The following is a 10,973-nucleotide window of genomic DNA, read 5'->3' on the forward strand; positions in this document are numbered from 1 at the left end:
ATTTTCTTTAAAAAATACTTATTTTTTATTCAAATGTGAAAAGTCAAAACTGATGTGCAGACATCTGTTTCCAATCCTACTTATTTTGACAACTGTAAATGAGTAAACAAACCAAAAATAGTTTATTTTCCTGATCAATGTATCTCTTTAATACTAAATAAAGGAACTGAGCTTCAGATGAGAATGTACTTTAAGAAACAATTTCAATATTTAAAGAATGTTTTGCTTATGTTTGTAGGATATTACAAATTCAGACATGTAGTAGACAGAATATATATATTCATAACCATAAAAATTAAAAAGTAGTAATGCCTAGTCTGTACATCAAATATTCAAATCTACTCAACTAAAGTTCATAGAAGTTTCTACCACATTCAAGTGTTAGCACTAGGTAAACAGTTACTGAATCAGTATTCTACCATATTTGGTATCAGAATGATATGTCAAAATACAATGTCAATAAAATAATAAAAATATAGCTCAACTCTCCTAAATGTTTTCCATTCTACTAAAAGATGACCCATGCACCTCTTTCTTTCTTTCTTTCTTTTTTCTTTTTCTTTCTCTCTTTCTTTCTTTCTTTTGGGGGACTTTGGGACTTGAACTCAGCCCGGGTGCTGTCCTTGAGCTCTTCAGCTCAAGACTACCACCCTACCCTTGAGCCAAACCCCATTTCCCATTTTCTAGAGGTTAACTGGAGATAAGAGTCTCAGGTCCTTTTGTGCCCAGGCTGTCTTTGAACCTTGATCCTCAGATCTCAGCCTGAAGAGCTAGGATTACAGGCGTGAACTACCGCGCCCAACCCTACACCTCATTCTTAAAAAATAAAATAAACTGAAATTCTCTGATCTTCTGTTTGTTAAGAACAAAAACAAAGGCATATATTATGAAGACGAGGAGGGCAAAGAGGAATTATGATAAGAAAATTGTCAAGGACACAAGAGACTTAGAATATACAAAACTGGGGCCGGGAGTTTAGCCTAGTAGTAGAGAGAGTACTTGCCTACTATACATGAAGACCTGTGTTCCATTCCTCCATACCACATACATAGAAAAATCCAGAAGTTTATGCTAAAAGCTCTGGAGAAACTAGGAATCCATGGAACATTCATCAGTATAATAAAGGCTGGGTATGCAAACCCACAGCTAGCATTATGCTTAATGGTGAAAAGCTAAAGCCATTTCCACTAAAATCAGGAATGAGACAAGAATGCCCACTCTCTCCACTCCTCTTTAACATAGTATTAGAATTCCTAGCCAGAGCATTAAGTCAAGAAGCAAGCAAAACGGGGATCCATAATAGGAAAAGAGGAAGTGAAACTTTTCCTCTTTGCAGATGACATGATTCTGTATTTAAAGAACCCTATAGACTCCACTCCCAACTTTCTTGAGCTGATTCAAAACTTTGGCAAGGTAGCAGGGTATAAAATTAACCCTCAAAAATCAACTGCCTTCCTCTATGCCAACAGTGAGAGGAACGAGGCAACAATCAGGAAAGCAACTCCTTTTGCAATAGCCTCAAAGAAAATAAATACCTAGGAATTATCTTAACGAAGAATGTAAAGGACCTTTTTGATGAAAACTTTAAAACCCTGAAAAAGGAAATTAAAGCAGCACTAAGGAAATGGAAAAACCTTCCATGCTCCTGGATTGGAAGAATTAACATTGTGAAAATGGCAATCCTGCCAAGGGCTATCTACAAATTCAATGCAATACCCATCAATATCCCCATGTCATTCTTCAAAGAAATAGAAGAGGCAATCCAAAATTTCATATAGAATAATAAAAGACCCCGTATAGCAAAAACAATTCTCAGCAGAAAGAACAGCGCAGAAGGAATCTCAATACCAAACTTTAGACTCAATTACAGAGGTATAGTAACCAAAATGGCTTGTTACTGGCACAAGAACAGGCCTGAGGACTGATGAAATAGAACTGAGGACCCAGATATTAACCCCCAGACCTATGGCCACCTAATCTTTGATAAGGGAGTCAGAAAAATAGAATGGAAGAAAGACGGCCTCTTCAACAAGTGGTACTGGCAGAACTACTTAAGCACCTGCAGAAAACTAAATTTGGATCCTTCTTTGTCACCCTGCACCAGGATTAACTCCAAATGGATCAAAGACCTGGAGGTAAAAGAAGATACACTGAAAACTTTACAAAAAGGAATCATGTTGCTGCCTGCCACAATGACACATGACTTCGGAGGTGGACTGGGAAAGATCACAGACTCAAATAGCTGCAAGCAGAGGTTTTTATTTCTCTCTCCTTTCTTCTTTTTCTCTGCCTTTCTCCTTCTCTCTGTCTTTCTTCTTCTCTCTGCCTTTCTCCGCTCTTCCCCAGAAATCCTACACTATTTCTATCCTTAAGCAGCCAATCACAATAAAGGTCATCTGCACAAGCAGCAAACAAACACAGAAAAAATCTAGCGATCACACTCTATCCATGAGCATGGAAGAAACAAATCAACCAATGCAAAGAAACTTCCTGGTCAGCAAGTACTGACTCATTGGCGAGCTGCCAGGTGCCATCTTATAATCCTACTTCCTCAGGAGGCTGAAAGCAATGTCTCCAACAGAATCAGAGATATACTAGGTCTCCTTGGCACAGGTTGAAACTTTCTGAATAAGGACCCAGAAACACAACAGATCAAAGAAAGTCTGGATAAGTGGAACTGCATTAAACTGCATAGCTTCTGCAAAGAAATCCTGCCTGCTCCCAAAGAGCCCTGTGAGGCAATATGTTTTCATCCTGGTTCAATTTCATATAGATTCAATTTGCCTGGCATCTTTCTTTAGGATAAGATATTAATTCTAAAGATTTATATTATTAAGCCATATAATGAATGATTGTTGTCCTTAATGTACTGTTATCTCTCATCTCTTTTGCTGTCCCTTGGTTATCTCATATTATTACAGTATTTCTCCTGGTTATCTGGTATATTGTATATATGCGTATTTGGTTATTTGAAACCAGATAGGGAAGGGAGGAAAACAAGATGAGGGGCTGGGGTGAGGGGGAGGTAAATGCGGACCAAGACACAAGAAAGGGTATCAATGTATGTGAAGTAATGCACTCTCTATCTGATGAATATAATATGACCCTTCTATTAATTACAATAAAAATATATGAAAAAAGATTTCTATTATTAAAGTATGATATTATATTTTCATGCTAATTTTTCCAGGCTATAATATCTGGGCAAGAGCAGATACGTAAGGGAAGATGATAAGGAACTAACTACTTCCAGTCAGTGGATATCCATCCTTACCTTAACTTACAGTTAAGTTGGGGAACAGAGTCATTGCATAGGATATTACCTAAAGGCAAATCCTGTGGTATTCTGAAGGTGAAGTCCTTAAACAAAACCATATTATACAAGGCACTTGGAACAATAGAGTACCAAAGAACTTTATTTTCCTACTTCCACATTTATATCTTCAGTGTGTTTCAGTGTCAGAGGAAGGCTCACAGAATAATAATATTGTGGTATGTATGAGAAGAAAATAACATATCATAGTACCGTCAATATATTGTTTTTCATCTACAGGAAAGAGGCTGTCTCTTAAATTCTGTGCTCTGATTTCTGACTTCAAGTCTAATTTTCTTATACCTAATTCCTTATATATGCCATCATGTAGCAGGTCCCATATAAAATGTGACTACTCAAGATTATTCCACCTTAATACAAGCAATTAGGCTGAGGGCAGGAAAGGACCAAGAGAAGCCATCCTTGTGAATTTCTAAAATGAAAGCCAAAGCTTTCCTTATATGAAGTGTCAAGCCACCCCATGAACTAACATAGGATCAAAAGCCGATGGTTACCTGTTTAAAGATTACCCAGTTTTTCTAAGAGGGAAAAATGCACTGTACTTAGCAAAAGCTTAAATCAGCTTTTTAATCTAAAAAATTCTTTTTTTTTTTTTGCCAGTCCTGGGCTTGAGCTCAGTGCTTGAGCACTGTCCTTGGGCTTTCTCAAGGCTAGCACCTTGAGCGTCAGCACCACTTCCGGCTTTTTGCTATGTATGTGGGTTACTGAGGAATCAAACCTGGGTCTTTGTGCATGCTAGGCAAGCACTCTACCACTAGGCCAGACTCCCAGCCCCCTAAAAAATTCTTTTAAAGCAAACATTTCACACACAAAAATCATAATTTTCTTAGGTGGAACAAAAAGGAATAATAGGAACAAAAAAGAGAAATAAACCTAGCCTTATATAGGACATAAGTAATTAGAACTTTAGACATGGCTCTTTACCATTACTAATTGTTCTGTTATTCTGAGGGAAGAAAAGAAATGAAGCTAAGATTGAAAAAAATATATTCAGGATTGACTAAAGATTAAATAATTCTAGCACGGGTGGAGGACAGGATTCAGAAATACTGGAAAGCTTTGTTTTCCTCAGTTTGTATCTTGGAACGCTAGATCAGAAGTTGGCAACTCTAGATTAAACATCCTAACAGCTGGGATGAGGCCACCTCAAAAGTCAGGAATGAAAAAATGCTAGAGGAATAAACACAAGGAAATCCCTCAGGAAAACATATCTGGCCACTGGGTGGGTATCAGCTTTGTGTCATACTTGGTAGGCGCTGGAATTTTCTTCATTTAAAATAAAGACATATTTCCCTTTCAAAATGCTGTTTGAATTTTAGGTATTCATTACCCATCTTTCACAGAAACTTCAGCATTAAGTATATTAAGTATATTGCCCCTAAATCTTGCTTTTGAAGAGAAAAAAATGAATCTGATCTTCTGATCTGGGGTTAAAACATTTGCTAATAAGAGTCACTATAGGAGAAAAAAGAGAGAAATGGTTGATAATTTTCTCTAAGAAGATTGTTTCTTCCCGGTAGCTTACACCTGTAATTCTAGCTACTCAGGAGGCAGTTGGAATCCAGACCTGGCAGAAAGGTCCCCATGAGACTTATCTCCAAAATGAGAGAGCACTAGCATTGAGCACAAAAAAGGCTCAGGGACAAAGCCCAGGGCCTGAGTTCATGCCCCATAATTGCCAAACATATATATATATATATATATATATATAGAGAGAGAGAGAGAGAGAGAGAGAGAGAGAGAGAGAAAGAGAGACAGACAGACAGACACAGACACAGAGACACAGAGACACAGAGACAGAGACAGATTCTCTGCAACATCAATTACCCTGAAAAGCAAATTGTCCTGGGATATCTCTTGCTAGAAGTACTACAGCTACTCTACATGCATTCTGCATCACTTCTCTATGCCTCAGTCTACTGCCTTGGCATTCAACACTGTCATCTTTTCTCCTAGATTTTTTTGTATGGGTCATGGGGCTTGAACTCAGCCTGGGCACTGTCCCTGAGTTTTTCAGCTCAAGGCTACAGCCCTACCCTTGAGCCAAGCCCCACTTCCTGTTTTCTAGAGGCTAATTGGAGATAAGAGTCTCAGGTCCTTTTGTGCCAGGCTGGCTTTAAACCTTGATCCTCAGATCTCAGCCTCCTTGATCCTCAGATCTCAGCCTCCTGAGTAGCTAGGGTTACAGGCATGAGCCACCGTGCCCTGCACAGTTTTTTTTTAATGTAGAAAAAGCTATTCTTATAAAAGATATGTACATGAAATTTGGCCCTAAATATTTATACCTTTGGCTTTGCATGTATTGCCCTCTTCCCATCTTCTCATGATCTGTCATAGCCTTCATACAGTGTGAAAACTGAAGGGATTTAAAATATACAGGAAGGTGGGAACCTAACCCAGAAGCTGGTAGCCAAAAAACCCTACAAAATATTGATGGAACAAGTATCAAGGACAGAAAGACAATCCAGACAACAAAAGAAGCTTGAATGAGCTTTCTAACCTTAAAAAGAAATCCAGAAAAATAAAGCATCCATATATAATTTGTGCCTTTTCCTTGAAAAATAGTGCTAAAACAAGGGCCAATATCAAGGACAGAAAAGAGAATCTAATTAGGAAACTAAAAGATCAACTCCTTCTCTGAGCTTTTTAGCATTAAAAGGGAAATTCAGAAAAAAAAAACCTTTCTATGCAATTTGGGCCTTCCATCACTCCATTAATGAACAATTAAATACTTCTCTAAATAAATGCAGGAGAAAATATCATAAATGACTAATCTTGATTTGAAGTACATTGGCTAAAATATATTTGAGTTCAAGATATTTGTTTAAAATGTATTGTTACTGACTTCAGGACAGAAAAATACTGAGATGTGGCATTAAATGTTCTCTTTGAAAACTCTGATGAATCTATGCTAGCTACTGGACAGAGCTTTCTGGAAAAGGTAGATGAGAACTCCTTTAAGCCAGGGAAAGACTGTGTAAAGTATTTGAACACTGGCTTCTAATGTGAATTCTGCTTCTACTAGTCACTATAGCAACCATTTATAAAGCTTGGTTTCTCAGCTATAAAAATGGAGATAATATTATAAACTCAACAGAGTCATGAGGAGAATTAAATGAAATAGTATGTGTAATTCTGGCACATACAAAAACAAATAGCAGTAATACAGCAAATCCGCACCTAACTTTACTGATTACTAAGTGCCAGATGTAGTGTATACGGACTCCTAATTCAATCTTTACAATAATCCTATAAAGTACATGTTACTTGTAGCTATATTTCACACATGAGGAAACTGAAGTAAAATGACTTGCCTGTACTCCTGTTAGGACATAAAAGAGATAGGAATCATATCCAAGTGTTCTTGCTCATTCACCATGTAATTGACTGTAATTTTTCTATGACTATTTAGTATTGCTACTACTGATCTTTATTCATCAATACATCCCAAGTACTTAGCACAAGACTTGCATAATAGGCATTCAATAAATCCTCTTCAGTGGAACTTAAATTTTCAGAATTTCTTAGCACTCAGGAAGGCAATAAATGGATAATCTACTCCACCAAATAAGTTGTAGTAATATCCACCATACCAAAAGGCAAAATTTTTATTGATTTGTTTCCATTAATTTGTACAAACTGAATGGAAATAAATAGTATATAATCTAATATTCATGAATCTCATAAAAATAAACAAGGCAGTATCACTTATGAATACAGGTACAGCAATCCTCAATGCAAAACTAGCAAAATACATCCAGCAACATATAAAAGAACTGAGCAAGAGTGGCTTATCCTAGGGTTGCAAATTTATCATCCAAACATTACATGTAGCATTTATCATCCAAATATATAGCATTTTGTCATCTTTACTAATTTGAGCCACACACAACAGGAGATTGGTATGAAGATGAGCCTGTTTGCGGGCACCAGAAAAGGGCTCGCTGAGGAAGTCTGTCTGTCCTTGCCTATGGGTCATTATCTTTGAAGTAACTCCTGTAAAGTCATGAGGGCAAGGATTCTTTATGAAAAGTCAATCAACAGACACAGCAAAAGTACTAGCTATGAATTTGGGGATCACATAAAGACATGGGACTAATCCCTATAGACATTAATGGCTTACAATATAAAACGTGGCAACCATGAAAATCTAGATCAAGTCACAGTCACTTACTTAGAAGACCAAAAAAAGTACAAAAATAAAATCAACAAAATATTAGGTTGCAAGCTCTCTAAATACAATTAATCTTTATCTCATAAATGTTCTAATTGTGATAGTTCATAATTTCCTGTTTGTATTGAGAAACTCTCACTTTTTTTCATTTTCCAAAATAGTACAAGCAATCAGATATCAAACTTGCCATGATAATAGGCCTTAAAATATGCAAGCAGAAGATATGAAAGTGCTTTGCATTGTAAACTTAACCACATTTCAGAGTAAATATTATGTTCTTTTAACATCATAAGAGTAAACTAATGGCTCAGAAACAGCATGTGGGTTCTGACTAAATTAGAGTTACTATGGAAATGTGATTATTTTCAATTTCCTGACGCTTGAGGTTGATTTCAACACTGCAGTGTGCAGTGTTACCCATTTTGCTGCTAGAGTTTAGTATAATATAAGTTCATGCTGCAAATCAAAGTTATTAGAGACTTCAAAACCAGGATAACTATATTCTTCTATAGTCTTCTGAAAACTATGTTCATATATCACTGATGGTTCAATGAACCATCAGGCTTGTCTTTATTTTCCCAAGTTTTCTGGTTGATTCATAAACTCCAAATAATAGAATTTTCCACTATTTAATTCTGAATTGAGCAGAGAAATCCAATGATAAATCTATTTCTAACTCAAAAATTTTTCCCTTTATATATTTTACTTACCAGTATTCATCTGTAGACTAGTGAAACAACATCATTATATTGTGAGGATGCTTCCATCATTCCTGTTTCTCAGGAATAAATCAAATTAAATTTTAATATCTGAAATTTTAAACAGAAAATAATCAGAATTTTCCACCATGTTCCATATTAGATTCTTCCCTGGCCATCTAAAGGGAAATATTGTAGGTTTTATCACTATGAAGAGGACAATCTTTCATGACCTGACTTTTTAAAGTCCTTTTCAATAGTAGACAGTTCTATAAACTCACAACTTTACTTACCCCACTACTTGATTCTTTTTTTAAAGGTACAGTCATTTCACAGTCCATGCAAACTTTTTTTTTTCCAGTCCCGGGCTTGAGCTCAGGGCCTGAGCACTGTCCTTGGACTTTCTCAAGGCTAGATCTCTACCACTTGAGCCACAGCACCATTTCCAGCTTTTATCTATGTATGTGGTACCAAGGAATTGAACCCGGGTCTGCGTGCATGCTAGGCAAGCACTCTACCACTAGGCCAAACTTCCAACCCCATGCAAACTTTTGACAAGCAAACTTGCATAGAATTTTTAGTAGCAGAATAACTTAAATGATTTCTTTTCCTACTTAAGCTTCATCCCAATTACTCTACCAATTCTACCTTCTAGTATAAATATTCTCAAGAGTCTCTAAAATGTATTCATTCTAGCCTGAAATTAATGCCAAGGAAATGACATACTGTGAACCACCTTATTTCATTAAGGCTCCTAGAAACAACTTATAATTTCTTTTTGGAAAAGAAACAAACCTGGATTATATATGGACTTTACTATGGAAATATTTTTCAAGAATCATTTTTAGTGTGAGGAAACTTCCCTCCAGGGTATTCTTTTAAAAAGATTTATAGAGTTATACTGCACAGTACCTCTAAATTTAGCTTTCCAAATTTTGACCATGTAAGTAGTCTACTCAAAAATTTATCAATGATCCTTTCTCCATTGGCTACAAGGTAAAGGTCCAAAAAGGCCCTCCCCAATCTGGCTACAATCTCACTGTCATCTCTACTTAGAACTCTCTTCTAGGGAAAGGGGAGGGAGACATTAAAGGTTCTGTGCTGGGATATGATACATGCTGTATTATATGTGTTGTTATTCAGGAAAAACTATGTGTTGTAATTCAGTCTTTTTTCCATAGGAATTGTATTTAAGATTTTTTTGTTATTTCTCCACAATTTCATATTGGCTGTGTTATTAAAATGGGAAGAGTTGTATTCAGACATGATAGTGAAGAAAGTATAGCACCCAGAGATACTGGACTTGAGTTTGAATTTGTAGAATCTCCTTTGGAGGGGACTGTAAATGTATGTAAAGTATTTGGGCAAGAGAAGAGGATATATGTAAGTACTGAAAAATTTAAAATAGATCTTAGGGGACTCAACATATTTCCATTCCATTCTGTGGATCAGGCACACTGCTTGAATTATATCAATTCACATCTCTAGCTTTAAGCATATACAAATTTGTCTAAGATAGTCATTGTCATTCCCTGCCCCATCAAACAAACTTTGGTGAATTAATCTAGACCTCAGTCATCCCATAGGTGTTATTCCTTCAGCCTGTGGAGCTCAAGGATGGCATAATCAAAGAAGATCTGAGTTCTTTTGTTCAATGGCTAAAAAGAGAAAAGAATCCAGCATGGTGGACCACCTCCAAGATGGTCACCAAAGATTCCAGTCTCCTGATACTTAGACTTTTGAACGATCTCTCCCTGCAATGGATCATGCTTGGGAAAAGTTGATCAATAGAATAGGGTAGAAGTGGCATTGTGTCACATATGAGAACACATTATATTAGCTTTGTTCTCTCTCACCCTCTCTCTCCTCCCCCCTTCTCTCTTATCTTTCCTCCCTCCATTCTCTAAGTGGTTTCCATGTCATGGAAAAGTATAATAAAAGGCTCATATAACAAGGCCTCCACTACAGCCACATAAGTTAGCTTGGAAGTGGTTCTTTCACTCCAATCAAGTGTCAGTTTACCACAGTATGGCTTACATGTAGCTTAAGATTCTTTTAAAACTTCCTAACTTCATTTTTAGCACCTTCTTTCCTTCATACAACCCAGGCTTTTATGGCTAGGGCCGAAAATGGAAAAGAAAATAAAAACATGATCTACTTCTCTCTTTCCTATAGAGCAGTAGACCTCTGATAGGGGCTTGTCATAGAGATAAAGATAGAAAGAGACAAGGGTCTTCCATCAGTGCTAGAGTTGGGTTTTCTCTTGGCTGAGACTGATGATTAGCCTCTGTGTGGTGATTATCTTAACACTAGATCTTCCATCAGGTACTTCTGTAAGCATTCTGATGAGGGCTTCCCCAAGGCATGGTTTCCTAATATGGGAGTACATGTCCACCATGCTCTTTTACAGTCCTCAGTTGCTCCCCTACACATTATGCCCACAGCCTCTTGAATAGGATGCTGGCAATTCAGCTCAAACCTGGCTACCTCCCACAGTGGCTCTTTTACCCCTGGGAGGCCCTCCAACACCACAAAGTAGCTACTGGATCCTCTACTGCCTCACTTATCTTGACCTCATTATACCACTTCAATTCTTCATTCCATTATTCTTATAAGCACTATAATCAGATGGGCTGGTTTGGATGCTTAATAAATAAATGTTCTCTTCCCTTAGTTACAGTCTCTTTAGATGGCCCTTGGAACAGTGTCTCTGATTTCAAAGATAGAAACAATTATTGTCAGTAGGCCAAAGGCTCATGACAACAAC

General features: G+C 36.9%; 1 long non-coding RNA gene across 1 annotated transcript in view; it reads right to left on the reverse strand.

Annotated features, from left to right (window-relative positions):
• LOC150060726 (uncharacterized) overlaps positions 1-8,305 on the reverse strand; it is a 173,370-nt gene extending 165,065 nt beyond the window's left edge. Inside the window, exon 1 of the long non-coding RNA XR_016536256.1 lies at positions 8,219-8,305. This is a non-coding gene — a long non-coding RNA (uncharacterized LOC150060726). The remainder of the gene's footprint in view (positions 1-8,218) is intronic.
• Positions 8,306-10,973: the final 2,668 nt, after the last annotated feature.

Source organism: Megascapheus bottae, chromosome 7, assembly GCF_031878675.1.
Source record: "Megascapheus bottae isolate mThoBot1 chromosome 7, mThoBot2.hap1, whole genome shotgun sequence".
NCBI lineage: Eukaryota > Metazoa > Chordata > Mammalia > Rodentia > Geomyidae > Megascapheus > Megascapheus bottae.